The 18,008-nt window shown below is 32.9% G+C and overlaps 1 protein-coding gene across 2 annotated transcripts in view; it reads right to left on the reverse strand.

The window, feature by feature from the left end:
- LOC115874400 (rap1 GTPase-activating protein 1) overlaps positions 1-18,008 on the reverse strand; it is a 409,062-nt gene that overhangs the window by 162,316 nt on the left and 228,738 nt on the right. The gene's annotated exons all lie outside the window — the stretch shown is intronic.

The following is an 18,008-nucleotide window of genomic DNA, read 5'->3' on the forward strand; positions in this document are numbered from 1 at the left end:
TATTCAATACATTTTCTATATAAATATATCTCCTAAATGTTATTATATAATCTGTTAGTGTAAAAATAAATTAAGTTAAAAAATGGTGGAAATCTAAATACAAAATTTACTATTCACGTTAACCAAATAAGACAATTACAAAAAAAAAGATAATCATCAACTTTAAAGATTACTTAACATGCCTGTGTATGATTGCGGACTAAGAAAGAAATTACCGGCCCAAACCAGCATTAACCAAGAGCTCTAACGTGTAATAATTTCTTTAAACTCGTTAATATAACGATGTTGACTGGCAAAAATTACTTGATAATGGCGGCCGAATACTGTTATTACTCCATTCAGAGCGACGCAATACATTTTTTTATTTTTTTTTCGAAGAAAGATAAAATAAGTGACAAAGACTCTATGTAATTTAATGTAAGGATGTGTGAACTGGCTATAACATTATTCAAACTAAATTGGGAACCTGTTTGCTTTGTGTAGATGTCTGAAGAACTTTCGGAAAAAAGTACTTTGATTAATGAAGTATTAAAGAAGCTTTGCTTCGATAGAAAGGCCAAACAAAAAAGTAGGTTTCCATTTGAAAAAAAAATGATTTATAATAATTTTTTAATCGCTCAATTCCATGACAGCTACGGCCAATATTATATGACATTGAAACAATTTAATTTGCCAAATATCTTCTCTTTATGTCCCAGTGGCTGTGGTAATCATTAAATTTGACGTTTAGGCTATAGATAAGCTTTAGACCACAACAATCTAAAATAGTTTGACTTATAATGTACAGAGCGACTCTATAGAACCACAATTAAGTGAATGATGTGAGGAACAATATACTGAAAACCTTATAGTTCTTAAGATATCTGGAATTTCTGGATATCAGATTTGTTTTATACTATTGAGTTTACTTTACGAGTGTTACTCCAGTACCTACTACTTCTAGTTTGATATTATTGATACTAATGTACTAAAATTTTACCAGTTCATTGTATATGGCCGTCGATTTGTTGAGTTTCATCTCTACGCCTACTTTATTGCTGACTGTATAACTGTTATTAGCGATTATGAAACTGATATCAACGAATCATATATAGGTATATGCGCGATCTATCTTTAAAGCTCTGTTGTTTAAATATTATATTAGTTGAATATGTTCTCCAAAGCCTATAGAGAAATTTGGTTCCTTTGCCTGACTCCTTTCCTTGTGGAAAGTTTTGATGGTGCGTCATCTATTTTTACTGTTGTAGTAGCTTTTCAGTATCTAGTAGCTAGTAGCCAGTGTCTCTAAACAGGGTGGTCCGAACTGTATTCCGGAAAATTTGGCTGCATATTCTGCAAATAAAAATAAGTAAAAAAGTTCATATAAATGAAATAAATAATTTTTTGTATGTATGTTCTAAAATGCTTAATTTTGGAGATACAAGTGTGTAAGTTTCATTTTTATTTCGATCTTTTCCAAATAATATCTAAGAAACGTCAATATTTGGATGAAAATTGATATCTGGAAGTTCTTTGACATGATAAATTTGATTTTGATGTCAATATGACTCCTATTTGTAGGGGGCGCCACCTACATGTGTTCAAATTGTTTCTAAGAGTAATAACTTTTTGTCCGTATACCCGTAAAAAGTACTAAGTGAAAAAATGTACATTTCCGTAATTTTTTACGTAAAATATGTCTCTTGGTAAAAATCGCTCCGTGCAACCGTTTCAAGATATTTAGAATGGAAATAGTTAATACATTATTGGCAAAAAATAAACATGTAGAGTAGATAGTTATTTTAATGAAATTATAAATTTGCGAACTTTTTATTTTTTTAAATTAATCATAAATTTTTCTTCAAAAAAAAAAAGGTGATAAAACAGTTTCTGTTGAGCTTCTGGCACAAAAACATTTCAAATTTATGATTTCAGTCTAATAACGTCAACATGTTTAATTTTTGTCAATGATGCCAGGTATTGATAATTTCGATTCCAAATATCTCGAGAACCATTACTCGTAGCGATTTTTACCAAGGCATCTTTTTTTACGTAAAAAACGTCCTGAATGTACATTTTTTACTCAGTAGTTTTATACAGGTACGGACAAAACGTTATTACCTTTCAAACCAGTTAAAAAATATGTAGGTGGCGTTCCCTACAAGTAGGAGTCATATTTATATCAAAATCAAATTTCTCAGATGAAAAAAAATCCCAGATACCAATTTTGATCCAAATATTGATGTTACATCAAAAATTATTTGGAAATAAGAGAAATAAAAATGAAACTTCTACACCCTTATCTTCGAAACTAAGTGTTTTAGAATATACATTTATACGAACTTTTTTACTTATTTTTATCTGCAGAATATGCTGAAGAAGTTTCCGGAATATAGGTCGGTGCACCCTATAAGAGCAAAGTCTACTAAAGTCTATGCATTCTAGACTTTGGTAGGAGCATCAATTTATACTAATGGTATATCGACGAATGCCTTAATTGTCGCTCGAGTGTCTCGCAGGTTTAAGTCTCCTTATTAATATTTGTAATAATGAGCAACAATATCCATAACATTACCGTAGACAATGTTATTATAGAAAACGTAGACCATTATATATATTTATGTCATAAAATCAAGCTGGGTAAGGAGAACCAAAATTGGGAGATCAAACGCAGGATCCATTTGGCATGGGAAGGATTAGGAAATATGGGTGATATTTTCAAGGATAAAAAGGTGCCCACCAACCTAAAGAAAAAGGCTTACGACAGCTGCATTCTACCTGTGCTTACGTATGGCTTAGAGACTATGGCAATTACCCGAAAAACAGCAGAGCAACTACGAGTAGCACAAAGAGCCATGTAAAGAATTATATTGGGAGTCGCCATTAGGGAAAAAATACGGAACACACACATACGTCAAAAAACAAAATTAATAGATGTAGTTAAAAGAGTGGTAAGTCTGAAGTGGCAATGGATAGGACATATGGCAAGACAGGATCCAGACCGATGGCCCCAAAAAGTCATCCTATGGAGACCTAGGGGAACAACAAGAAGTGTGAACCGACCAAAAAAGAGATGGGTCGATGACGTCAGGGCAGTGGCGGGAAGACAATGGATAAGATTGGCTAGAGATCGCGAAGCATGAAAAAAAACTAGAAGAGGCCTATATCCAACACTGGATGAAACCAGGCCGAGAAAGAGAAGAGAAAGAGATTAATATTTACTTAGATATCATTAAGTGTATATGTACGCTGCTGATCATATTGATAATGATGACATATAAATATATTTGTATCTATCTCTGGTATTCCAAATTTGGTGGTAGAATTAAAATGACCAACCTCAAAATAGTTAACTAACGACCATAAGCAAATATTTTTATAACAAATTATTTAATTAACTCCTGGTCAGCCATAAATAGAATGTAATTTACCATTAAATGCACCGTAGGGTCTAAAATTTAACGACTCGAAAATCATTCTGCCGTTATGCGTGAGATGTCGTTGCACTCTGAACCGGCAAAAATTAATTTTTCCGGAAAAAATGGCTGAATCGAGTTGTACGACTAGAACGAGCATTGTGTGACGTAATGGTGCCGCAGGCCAAGTACCGAACCGGTACAAAACGCACGACGACGACGGCTGCGTTCAAGGTACAATGGTGCAATTGTTCTGGTCTTTTTGCTCGTTTGAGCACGGAGAATTCGTTGGAAATTATGAAACCAGCGGATTTCGTTGGATTTAGCAATTAATTAAAGGCAGTACCGGCAATTTTTTCGTATAAAAACGACGACCGTTTCCAAATTAAAAAAAATCTAGAGGCTGTAACCGCTGTTGCTATCTCTGAAAAGATTTAATTGAAGAGAAAGTTCAAATTAAAAATTTCCTAATTTTTTCAAATAGATGAAATAAAGGTTGATGCAATTTTTCTTTGTAAAGGTTGATTCTCACTATACCTTCCGTTTCTATTCCATATCCGTTCCGTATTTTTCATTGTATTGACGCTATACGTAAGCTTCCGTTCCGTATCAGTTCCATACTTTTTATTGTACAATTTATATCATTAAGAAAGTTTTATTTTAAAAATGTGTATCTTTTGACAAAGGTAATAGATTTAATTAAGAGGTGAAAAAATAAATAAATATCAGCAAAATGTAAACAGAGCTGGTACAAACGTAAAAACTTGACAACGTTGTTTCCGATACGCTTATTCAGTCCGTTCGCCAAAAAAATGTATGGTAGCAAAGGATATGGAACGGAAGGTAAACGGAACGGATAGTGTGCATTGTCCTTTTCATTTACATGATATAATATTTTATGTAAACGGAAGTGAAACGGAAGGTAGCTGATACGGAAAGTATAGTGAGAATCAACCTTTATAGTAAATTGATTTGAAACAGATTTTATTATTTTCCAGCTCTTATCAGTATTTTGAAGTGCTGCAAAGTCGATTTGAACATAAAACATCTCATGTAAATTTTAAAAATTATTAATATAATTTTCTCACTGGAAAAATTCTCAGAGGAAAATTAGTACAAAATTTTGTTCATTTTGAATAGTTTCTACTAATTTCTTTTTTAATTATGAAAGTGCAAGTTTTTTACTACATGCTTGTTTTCAACGATGGTATACCGTTTTATAAAGAACAATATTTAGGTTAGGTGATAAATTGGTTGTGCACTATGTGCGCATATTTGAAGTGAAACAGTGTAGTTGAAAAAGTGTGGTTTGAAATGTTGAAAAAGTAATAAATTAAAATTACTAAAATTAAATGATTAAAACTAAAATTACTGATTACTAAATACGGCATAGGTAAAATCAAAGCGCCTTGTAAAATTAAAAAAGACACTATCTATACTTAAATGTTTGCACCGAGTAAAGTGTGAAAAGCTAAATGTCAAGGCGTAAATCACCTTGGACTCCGGCGGCAAAATATTTTCCGGTACCCAGCCCAGACCCATTTCCCTTTACAATTTCCCTAGGTTTTTCTTTTTTTTTCTCCGTTTCGCCCTTTTTCTTCACTCGGCATTAACTTTCGACTTGAAAAGAAGCAGGAAAGTCCATCCATTGGATTTTGTTTGTTTGTTTTTTCGTTTTATGTGTGTTTATGTATACAGCATAAATGTGTGTTCATGTACACTGAAAAACAACCTTGTTTGGAATAAAAGACAAGTAGATATTTTATTCTTTGTTGTTTTTTCATATAGGCTCAATTTTATGCCTTCTAGTAAAAAATGAGGCGCAGTACCACCAGTTTAGGGCCAATAACGAAACCTTGGAAACAGAAGATACAATCACATATTTGATCTGCAGCCTGAACAAGGAATGCGATCACTCACGAGAGATCAGATGCCGCATAGAAAAAGCCAGAACCCTCTTTAACCGTTTTAGAAAGATCCTATGCAATATGCACCTGAATATTGCTATAAAAACACAGGTCCTAGCGTGCTACGCAAAGACATTATAGAGATAGACTGAACATCTCATTCATAAATACTCGTTGGTAGTGTATCAAACATTCCAATGTGTCAAACAAGGACAGAAGAGACAGAGAAATCTAAAATTTCCGACCCCGGCAACTAGGCGCATTTGGGACTGTTCTAATGGCCACTGGCGTATCGTTTTTTGGAACGAATTTAATTAGTAAAGTAAAAGTAAAGTAATTAGTAAAATTTTTACTCCATATTAATATACTACATTAACACTTTTTCGTCAGATGAGTTTTGTTATTAGGTTTAATATAATAATACAATTAATATCCCACATATACTTATGTTGACACGTTAGTAGTTTTCGAAAATCACTCCAACGTCGATTTTCAATTTAAACTTTCAGTTACTTCTATATAAACTTTCAGTTACTTTTGAATATTTACAGGGTGACTCAGGCTTCCGAAACAGTTCTATATTAAGTTTGTGGTTGGTGACTTTTCTTTCAATTTTCTTTTTCAGAATATGGAGGCATTTAGGCGCATTTTAGACATTTTTGTAAACATAGGTGGCCGGAACATATTTTCAAACCAAAGTTGTAGATTTGCCATTAAATTTCCATTCCAGAAATACCTAGGGTTGCCACTTGTCCTTTTTTGAAAAGGACAGTCCTTTTTTGGATTAACTTGTCCTTTTGACTTTTTTTGACTTAAAAAGTCATTTTTATTTACGTATTTTCCCTGAGAACCTACAGCAAACAGAAATATTCTTTTAGCCCAAATTTAATTAGGAATATTGTAAAACTTAACTTATAAATAAATTTTTCTTGTTTAGAATAGGCAACATTATTTAGAACTTCCCGTTTAATCTCAAATGATAGTTTAGGTTTTAGTTTTACCTTTTTTTATCTTAAAAAGAACTTTTCAAAATTAGTACCTAATTAGTAACGATTTAGTTAGTTCGCAATCGATAGCTTCCTGTGAAGTACTGTGTAACAGTTGTTTAATCTTGTATTATTAATAACTTCCTATACCTAAAATCAATAATTAATGAGAAAATTGTGTTTTTTTTTGAAAATATAAGACAAGATTTGACTTTCGGTCTTCTTCTTGTATTATGATGGCTCTGATACGAGGCAATTGCCTTTTAGTCTCGCAATAGAAGGCATTTATCATAAAAGTATAAAATCTGTGTGCTACAGTATGGGATTTCTGTCGCATAATAATGAATACCTATTACGTTTATTTACAAATCCATTACTTTTAAAGGTAGCTTCATCAGATAATCAAATTTTAGTTAAATGTCCTAATCTTCATGAACTGTATTAAGTATATGTATTGCGGTTTGAATCACCCTGTATGTTGACAAAAATATTTTGAAAATGTGCGTTACAATGGCCCCCATCTTATGTAAAAAATTGAAATAAAAATCACAAACCAAAAACGTAATAGGTAAAAAGCTTTTTTGGAGGCCTGGGTCGCTCTCTATATAGGTATGTATAAAACTAGTAGCCTAAGAATTATTTACAGTTCGTCCCATTCTAAAAAAAGTCAAACACACCGTACCAATAACTCTAGGAAGATGTATTTGTACGGTGGTAAAAAATTGTCTAAACAAGACCGAATGGGCAGATATAATAAAGCAATAAAATGTAAAAAAGGTCGGATAAACACCTTTGTTTATTTATTGAGCAAAATTCCTTTAGAATATCGTATATAATGACAAAATAGGACGCAATTTTAAGAAACAAATGTCACTTTCTGGCTTATAATAAAGTTTCAAATGTAACGTCTATATTCAAATTTGTTATGATCTACAACAGTTAGGTAGTAATTGAGACGAATTATAATTCAATTACCGGCTACTACGTTCTGGTTTTAATAGATCAAAATTCAACAAATATAATTAGAAATTATTTTAATTGTGAGAGGCTCCCCTGTGGGACGCCTATGTACGATTACGGCGCGGCGGAAACAATATCTACCTGTGAAAAGACAAATTCGGGTAATTTGAGCTTATTTGTCCACACATTTGACACTGTCGTACCATATTGAAAATTGGCAGATTCAAAAGTACATTAAACAAAAACAAAAACTACTGAAAAACACTGAAAAGTTCACTTCGGACTTGATTCCGACTTCAAACACACCGTAAGCTAAACGTAGTACGCAATAACGGACCATGGGCCGTCGCGAGGGGTGGTGGGACGGACGGCTCATTTCATTCTGGAAGACTAGCAGCGACGTTGCCAATAGTTCTAGACGTTTCAGCACATTAAACAGTAAACATGTCTTTTAATAGTAACGCATATATCCTCTGGTTAATAACATATTATTACGCATGCTTCTTTAAAAATATAGTATTAATTTAATTAAGAAATTGAGATTTATTGATATCCGGTGAAGGTTTTAAAGCCACCTTTTCTGCAAATCAAACTAAGTAGATAGGCGCAAATTTGATATGTGGCAATGTCGCCTTCTCTATCTCAGTTGATTTTTACAGTACGTAGTCAACCTCCGAATGTTTGATCAAGTTAAAACGCATAATGTGATATCTGTTCTTCCTAAATCTATGGTGCTACGTATTCTCCACGCTCCTATATGGAGTGGAAGCTTGGACCTTGACAGATGCTACATCTAAACGCTAACTATCGCCGCATTTCATACACTTACCATGTCACAAACAACACCGTGATCCAAAGAATGCAAAAGGAATTAGAAATTATACATAGTGTGAGTGAGAAAAATGGCATACCTTGGGCATGTGATGCGTAATGATAAATACCAACTTATCCAACTAATACTGCAGGGAAAAATAGATAGTAGAAGAAGTCAGGGACCGCGACGAACATCATGGCTGAAAAATATTAGATAGTGGACGGGAATTACGACCGTATATTTATTTAGGGCGGCTGTCAATAGGATTATATGGACCAACATGATTGCCAACATCCATAGAGGATAGGCACTGAAAGAAGAAGAAGAAGTGAAACATATTAAATTAAAGTTGAAAGGTAGGTTTAGCTTAAACTGGACATTATTTTGGTTTATAATTTTATAACCCCACAATACACCAAAACACACCAAAATACATTTCACTTTTACACTGGACGCGCGTTTCGCTAACCATGTTAGCATCATCAGCAGATGATTATAAACTATACATATATACATATTGGATGTACGTAGGGACCTGCTTACATAGAAATGCCGGATCACAGCACTGATTAAAATAATATGATTGAAATGGTAGAATAAATTCCGTTGTAAAAAGAAAAAGAATAATGGTTGGGGCCTAACTAACAAAATGGGCCATCATCAGCAGCTAGAAAGCAAAGAAAGTAACAAGTTATTTCGATATTTTAAACCATATTAAAAAGGAATAATTTAATAAAAATTAAAATGAATGAAGACATTTCATCGAACTCATAATAAAAACATAAAAAAAATACTCTTTATTATCTCCTAGATCAATAAATAATATGCATATCATGATATTTGAAACAGAAAAATAGTTTTAGGATTATCTTCTACTTCAGATACTTATTTGTTATTTGCCATATGGCCTCAAGGTTCAGATTAACATCTTCGTTGTGAGACTCTCTTTTTTCTATATGTATTTGTATTTAGGTGGGTCTATAACTAGGTCGCCTTAAAGTTCGTTTTTCACGCTTACACAAAAGCGAAAATGTAAATTGTATAACTAAATATTTATTTATCTGGTTGCAGTTTAAGGAACTCTTCGAAAATGGGGACATAAATTCAGTTTTGGCTGATAACACAGAGGTTTATACAAAGCATTAGCGTAACTAGTAATTTATCCCGTGGGCCTGGGGTTGAGCCCAGGGGGGGCCTTAAAAACACATTTTTTGAATAAAACAAAATAATATTAACTAAACAAAACTAAAAAACGTAATTTTTACTGTATCACAAGCAAATAAAAATAATACGTAGCCAAGAGTCATAAAACAGGATTTCTCCGGGGGGTGCCCAGCAGTACCTGGGGGGAGGGGGGGGGCACCCCCGGGCACCCCTGTAGTTACGCCAAAGATACAAAGTAACAGTTTGAAAGGTAGGAATTGGGAATTAGGGTTCAGTACCGGGAAATCCCGGTACCGAAAGTACCGGAAATTCCCGGTTCTTTTGAGACATTAAAGAACCGGGACTCGAAATTATTAATTCCCGGTTCTTTCGGTACTTTCGGGACTCGGTAATAATAATTAAAAACATATTTTTTATTACGTGCGAAAGACTTTTGATACTTTCTAACGGTCGAAATCAAACTCTTCTAAATAAGTAGGTAGTTATACTATCTCTTACTGTTCTTACTTCTGAAGTTATTTTGAAGTTTCTATAATGTTTATTAGCAATTATTTAAGTTTAAATATGTTAGTTTATTATTTAGTATATAATTGCTAAATGTATTAGTAATATTTCCTTGTGTTATATTTTTATAGGTATTTGCATCTTTAATTGAAAATGTTAAGTTTTTTTTCAAATTTAGTTAAGTTGGTTGATGTTGTTTAATGTAATTTTTAAGCTACCTATGTGTTTTCGTTTTTTTTCGCTTGTGTTCATTATTTGTATTCATGTTTACTTTCTCATGACTTAATAATTTTATATTATTTTCATATGATACTCAATTTTTTATCGGTTTTACTTTTGATTTGGACCATATATCCCTTGCTTGCTTATTGACGAAAACCACAATCATTGAACGAAAATATTTTAGTACGGTTCTGGAACCTCTAATAAGTACTACCAATTAGGGTTTAGATCTTTTTGGCCATCATAGAACCATGCCTCGGTAACAATAATTAAAAAAATATTTTTTTGTTGCGTGAGAAAGCCCTTTGATATTTTCTAGTGGTCTAAATCAAACTTTTCTAAATAAGTAATAATGCTATTTCTTATTGTTCTTGCTCTTTTCTCTTTTGAAGTTCCTATAATATTTATTATGTTATGTTTTAATAGATATTTGCATTTTTAATTTAAAATTTTAGGGCTTTTATCTCAAATTCAGTTAAGTTGGTTTATGTTGCTTGGTGTGGAATTTAAGTTATCTATACTTTTTTCTTTACTTGTGTTCATGTTTGTGTTCATGTTAATTTTCTCATGACGATTACTTAATTCTTTAAAGTCTATTAAAAATCTCAATTTTTAAGATGCGCGCTACCGAAATTCCCGGTTTCAAAAAACAGCTCCGGTTCCGGAAACCCTATTGGGAATAAATCTCTTAAGACAAAAATATCAGAAAGATCTCAAGTGCATATCGGAAAATTGGAGAAAAAAAATTATAGAATTATAGCAAAATATTTATAATTCTGTTAAATTCGTAGTTTCCAGTAAAAATCAACATTTTTTAAAAAATTTTGTCGTAAAATTATTGTCTGGAAATCCAATGTTCTCCCTCCTATCCGTCGATAAGTATTTCCGATCATAATGGTAGTTTTTTTTTTCTAATATATATTACCGATTACTAGTTTTCAAACTGTCACTCCGCATAGCATAACAGTTAAAAGAGAAAATAATCCGTATCCTGCTAAAACCCTGAAATATTTTTTCCACGGTGGAAACAATGTCGTAAAATAATACTTTAAACTAGTTATTTGTTAATTCCTAACAGTTAGAAAACCGTAACTCTTGCGTAATATGCCATTTAAATTTATGTAATACCTGTATTTAATTACACTGAACGCTAATAGTCTCACAATTATTTCTTTATGCATTTCTTCGTTTATATTTAACCACGCAATTGAATAGAATCTAATTTAATTTGATTTACATAGACATTTAAAGTGATTTTTTAGTAGAGTAAATAACGACTGTAAAAGATTCGATAGTTGCAATTAGAAATACTTTATTGGTATGACAATAAGTTAAGGTCCATTAATTTCCCAATACAGACACTCAACCAAAGAAGAAGAAGACCTGGACTACCTTTCCAGGGTACAAGACAAATATTCAAGAGAAACGACCTCGAGTCGGACGCTTTCACGAGCTTCTCTTGTCTTAAATGGAAGAAGAAGCAAAGGATAGGAGACTAGGATAGATCACCTGGCCGTATAGTCCTGGAAGCTTAGGCCGTAAAACCAATCAAGAAGAACAAGGTCCATGAACTAGTCCTTAAAAATGCAAATAATATACAGTAATGTCCACCTATAACGAACCCTCTTATTGCGAACTTTTGTTTATAACGAACCAAATCTATAGGTACGAACTTCGGCATTACTAAACGTGTATTAATTTTTTCGCAAATAACGAACCCTTTTATAACGAACTTTCGGATAAAACGAACCTTTAATTTTGATATGATCGTAAGATTTTTCTTTTATAACGAACTTAAAACGGTATTTTACCGCTCATGCCACCAAATATCAGTTCCAAACTACAACCTATGGACCAGCGTGTCATCTATAGCTTAAAGAGCCATTATCGTCGACTTCTTCTTTCAAAAATGGTACATTTTATTGATAGTGAGGGTGAAATTTTTTCTATCAACCTCTTGGATGGAATAAACTTTATTCATATGGCATGGCAGCGGATATCAAAACAAACAATTTTTAATTGTTTTCAACACGGTGGTTTCCTAAAAGTGGAAAATGATTTGGATTCAGACGATGACTTGACAGTAGCAGAATGACTGAAAAAACTCGAACAAGAAGATGATAACAATATTCTTACACAATCTTCATTGTCTTCTTCAGTTTATATTGATGACGATGAGGAGGCGGAAGATGAAGAACCTGTGAGTACAGAATTGAGACCAGTTCCGACCACATCAGAGGCACTTCAACATATTGATAACGTTCGTCATTTCCTTCAGTCACGAAATACTCCGCAAAATGTTCTTAATCAATTAGCCGAAGTAGAATTACATATTTATGATATTCATTTCACAAAAATAAAACAAACTAAATAAAGCTTTTTTTTAAATTAGACTCATAAGAACAGTGTTGTTAATGTATCTACCATATTACAAAATATATTTTATGTACCATATCTATGTATTAATAAAAAATACCACATCTTTTATATTTATCAGCATTTATCGTTTATTGCGAACTTTGCTTATAACGAACTGTTTTCGCCGATCCTATGAGGGTTCGTTATAACCGAACATTACTGTATTTGAAATTTGGAATACATTTGAATGTTCATTGACCAAATTTATCAATAAATTAGCTTGTTTCTCCACTATTGCTTGTCACCTAATATACTCAGATATTATATTGAAATGAATTAAGAAGACTGTTATTCATTAAAAGGAAGGAATATACCTATTCAACCATATCAATATAAATAATACTGGAAGAGAATGTTAAACAAAATTGTTAATGAATATGGAACAAATGCCATATGTCATGAAGAGCATGTCTTGAGAAATACCGATGATGATTGTATTCTATATCCTGAAAATTCCTTACTTCAAAGGCATATTTAAGAAAATACGCTGTATCAGGGATATCTATTCTATAATATTAAAACTGCCTTTAAAGCTTACAGTAAGTTGATAAGAAAAAGGAAATCAGATAACATATGTATGCGGAAAATCTTACCTATAGTGCAAACGAAAAAACCGTTAGAAATCAGGCCTAAGAAATAATATTATAATACCACAATAAAGAGAAAGAAATCAAAATCAGAGAATGTCAATTTTGTTTCGTCAAATCAACAACACATTCAGTGGTCGGAGGTTAGTGTTGTCACCCTTGTGGTAAAAATGGAAATTTAAAGAAGCTGCGTAGATTATAATATTTTGTTTGCTCTTCCCACAACACTACAGCTTGAGCGCAGTCTTCGCTAGTTAAATTTCGACTTGGCCGTTCCATAATAATTAAAATTATTGAAGATTTGGAAAATAAACACCAAGTAAACGCACGAGGTGCTTTAGAAATACTGAGAGCTAACTTTGACCATTTCTGATACCTTACTACTTATTTTAAATTATTTATAAAATAAGATAACAAAAAATTGGAGCATATCGGGCAAAAACTATACACAATACAGGATGAGTCTTAATAAGTGCAAATATTTTCAGGGGTGGTATATTTATACCCCAGGAACACGTCTATGAGGTTTTTTTCGCAACAAAAGATATTGAAAATCGACTTTGAATTTTGAAGAACTGCCTGTTCACCGCAAATTTTCCCACTGTATAATATTTTAATCTCTGATATTATCATGATTACTGCACTGCACTAAAAGGGATGCAATATTGCCACTTTCTACAGAGTTATATTTTTAATTATTCTTACGAGAAAATGCCACTAACAAGTAAATTATTTGAAAAGGGGTGAACAATTCTGTAAAAGTATGAACAAAATACCTTGTATTGTAAGGTGCAGAGATACTAGTTACGCCATTATGATTAATTTATCTATTTCAGTATAAAAACACACTCCTTTTTAAGTTTAATTTAAACAACGAGAACTAAATCTTATATATTTATGTATAAGAAAATAACGAGCTTAACAAAATTTGGACTGAATAATGTGTTTGTTAATTTCAAAGTGCTTTTAGGTTGATACAATTCATGTTTATTTATAATTTAAGAAAAAAAAAGCAACCAGCACACGAAGATTGGCTTTCCAATAAGATATATCAGTCAAGAGTCAAGTCTGTGTAGAACAATAAGCCAACAGAAGCAAACTTATTCCCAGCAAACTTATTCCCATATCATATACCTACATAAAAAAGGTGCAATATCTGAAAAAAGACGATTTTTTAAAGATATATTTTGTTAGTAACTGCGTACGTTTCGTGAGTGCTTAAGAAAATGGGAAGAAATTTGTTTTCCATATTCCGCGTTGTGGACAGATAAAGCAGGACTTGCACGTTAAGAATATAATAAATATTTACTTAATATCATAATATGCAGGACAATATGCTATTTAAATATCAGATGTAAGCCTTTTTATTTATTGTGTGGGATAACAGTGCTACTGGCAAATACAATAATTAAACAAGAAACGCGCCTTTGCAATACCATTTGGGATGCGTATAGTAAATAACATTTAAGTGAAACTTTTAAATTTCCAGTTAAAAAAATATATCTTTAAAACGTGACAACATCGGTAATAGGTTAAAACTAGAAAAACAAATCATAGAAAAAATCCGGTGGCTATCAATTTTTTTTTCAAAAAAAAAGCATTTTTTTTTTATTTTCAAACTTAAATAACGCTGTTATTTTGGACTTATTTGGAAAACGGTAAAGAGAGAATATGTTTCTTTCATCGAGATAACCTAAGAAAAAAAGAGATAACCAACCCGGAAATGTAGAATGTTTAGGAGGGGAGTTAATCACCGCGACCTTATAGATCTATTATGTGTTCCCCTTTCTTGAGTTATAACGAGTTATAACTCATCATACAGTCTCAGGGCTTTAAGAAAAGCCAGTATCTGAGACGGCTCCACAGAGGCCAGCTCTCCATCCTCGACATCAGACGTACCAAGGTTCATGGCACGAATGGTCGTCGTCTCGGCGCACTCAGTGATAAGGTGTTCTGGTGTTTCCCCATTTTCCCCATAAAATCTGCATTCGCCGTTGTTTCTCAGTTTCAGCCTACTGAGGAGACAGTGTCCTGTTAGAAACCCCGTGACAATCCGAAGATTGTTTTTACTTAAATCAAGGAAAACCTTTGATTTTTCTCGGTCATAAGTTCTAAGGAACTTTTTCGAGTGTCTTAGACCGTTGGAGGACACCCATTCCAGTTACGGATGGAGTCTTCCAGATTCTTCAGTTCCGCTTTCAGTTGGTTCCCGTTTGGAAAACAGAACGGTTCTGGTCCAGTTAGTAGAGTGTTTGCTCCTTTTCTAGCTAGATCATTTGCTTTTTCATTGCCTTCTATCCCTTGGTGAGCAGGCACCCAGAGTAGGAGGACTTTATTTTCTTTGCCTAATTTGTTGAGCTTCTCCAGGCATTCTTTGACCAACTTCGAATTGATGGTTACTGAGTTGATCGCGTTAAGTGCTGCTTGACTATCGGATAGGATGGCAATTTCCTGTTTTCGATAGTTCCTATCTAAAGGTGCGTATTCATTATCCGAACGAACGAACGAACGAACGAACGAATGAAAGTGCGGTATATTTAGACGGGGACCGAACGCATGCGGCCGTTCGTTCGTTCGTTCGCTCGACCATCCGTTTCGAGTCGGTCAATCAAAGGCGTTCGCCAACAAATGCCTCCGGTCTTCTCGTGCGGTCCTATCGTGCGGTCCCCGTCCATACCACTAGCAAACATTCGTTCGTTCGTTCGTTCGTTCGTTCGGATAATGAATACGCACCTTAAGATAAATTGTACGCATCTTTCGATAGCGCAAATTTCTGCCTGAAGGATACTGGGGTAGGTGCCCATTGGTTCGGAGTATTCAGTTTTCGGCCCAAATACTCCTATCCCTGTCCCTGCTTTGGTTTTGGAAGCATCCGTATACCACATGATGGTATGGTCTTTTATATGCTGAGTAAGCGTCTCTTTCTTCCAATCCTTTTTATTACTCAATACTACAGTGAGGTGTTTCTCAAAGTTGTAAATTCTTGGTATGTCATCCACTGGGAGTTAACCAACCCGGAAAATATTTGCACTTATTTAAGACTCACCCTGTATAAACTGAAGGTAGGAATTTTATTCTTTTCTGGGGAAAATATACTAGGTCTGTTTTAAAACAAAACATCAAATTATTTTAGAACTTCAAAGTGGTGCGTTATTTGTTTGGAGAAGTGCAGTTTTATTTCAAATAAAACATTGTTTAGTGTCACCTTAAATCAAACACTAAAACAACACATGTTTAGAATAAATCCAATAATCTCTTTGGAACGAAACCTTGTTATTCTATCAATTTAAACTAATAGCTTGAAACCGCGGCTATTTCTAAGCAAGAAAGTATACTGTTTATTGTTACAGCCCTCTCCAAGGAAGATTTTTACCGTGACATAATATTCGCGTGAATGAAATCTAATAAGCGTGGAATGGAAAATGTAAATATTTTGGCAAATGCAAAGGCTATTCCAGAAAGTAGCCGCTCGCAACGCGACGATAGATTGATGGAAACGATCGAGGCGTTTCACTTGCGTACCCGATCCAGATTTAGAAAGTTTATTATATACGTCTGGAATTTTTACTTCTGGAGAAAAACACAGGCGTCAAGTTACGGTGTCTCTTAACATTTAAAATTTAAAAGTAAAAGTGATAATAAACAATTTTAACCTCGGCACCTAAAATAATGTTATTTCGGAAACAGTTAATGTTATAATTTTCTTTTGATTTCTGAATCTTATTTTAGAGCAAAATAAAACACTAATTCACCACACTACACCAAATATCTTTACTTTAACACTGGACGCGCTTCGCGAACCATGTTAACATCATCAGCTGATGATTAAAACTAAACTAAGTTTTAAATCATCTAATAACTAAGATAATGGTCATAACCTGCTACTTAATTTTCTTTGGCCATAGGTAGCATTTCTTCTATACTTGCATAACTTATGGTTAGTATAAGTTAAATTATATTCTATGCGCTAATCATAAACTTGATATCTACTTTCTTGAGAGTTCATTATCATTAACACTCTTCAAGGAAATTACAAGCTTTTTTTCAATTTTAGAAACTCTATGTCTAGGGGCAAGTTAATGTGTACCACATTATAATTTTTAAGTACACGGGAAAACTTCATCACAGTTATTACGTAATAAAAATGCGTGTACCGACTTAGCGGGGCCGACTTATCAAAGTATACCATCCTGGACAGTCCATCTGCATGGTCTGTATTTTAATACATGCGACATAAATATATGTAAATGACCGTTTCACAGACAGAGAGACAAAATAAATACTGGCATACAGTGTTGCCGGTTTTTTACGTGTGTAAAAAATTTGGTAGAAAAAAATAACTTTTAAAAACTTTCATACTACTGAAATGAAGGGAAAGGGGGATAGACACAAAATTTTACTCAAAGTACATACTCCGCCGTAATATAAATAGTTTAATTCCTTGTTTTATTTACAATTAATGTCTAAAGGAATTTGATCATTTCAGAAAGAATAAGTATTAAATTGATGCCCTATTTGAAAAATCATATTGCTTATATTTCTTTGTTGTTTATTATAAATATAAAACCTTCTAAAAGAATATCAAATATTTCTTCTAATTGGTAAGTGGTTTTAAATTTATGAATTCCAATTCATTCAAAATAATTAGATGGCAAAGCGAACAGTCTGTGAAAGATTGGCTTTGATTTTGAAAAATACTCGAAAAAATATCTCAGATATAAATATATTTCAATCCCAACATTTTAGATGCCAAAGCAAATAGGTATGTAGTTCAAAAAGCTATCTTCAGGCCCATGGGAGTGACTAAAAGAGAAAAAGTTGCTAACTGATTGTATTTCAAATCTTCAAATATTTATTAACATTTACAACAATTAACAACGAATATTTTAATTTTATCTATACTCTATCCACCAATAACAAAATTTGGAACCTTATATAATATATTATTAATTTGATTAAATTAAAATATAAATTTAATTAAAATTTATTTCCATTAAGCTATGGACATTAAACTGCAGTAAAATGTGAAATAAATTAAATCCTTTAGAATT

The sequence above is a fragment of the Sitophilus oryzae genome, unplaced genomic scaffold, assembly GCF_002938485.1.
Source record: "Sitophilus oryzae breed Bouriz unplaced genomic scaffold, Soryzae_2.0 scaffold_1274_pilon_pilon, whole genome shotgun sequence".
NCBI lineage: Eukaryota > Metazoa > Arthropoda > Insecta > Coleoptera > Curculionidae > Sitophilus > Sitophilus oryzae.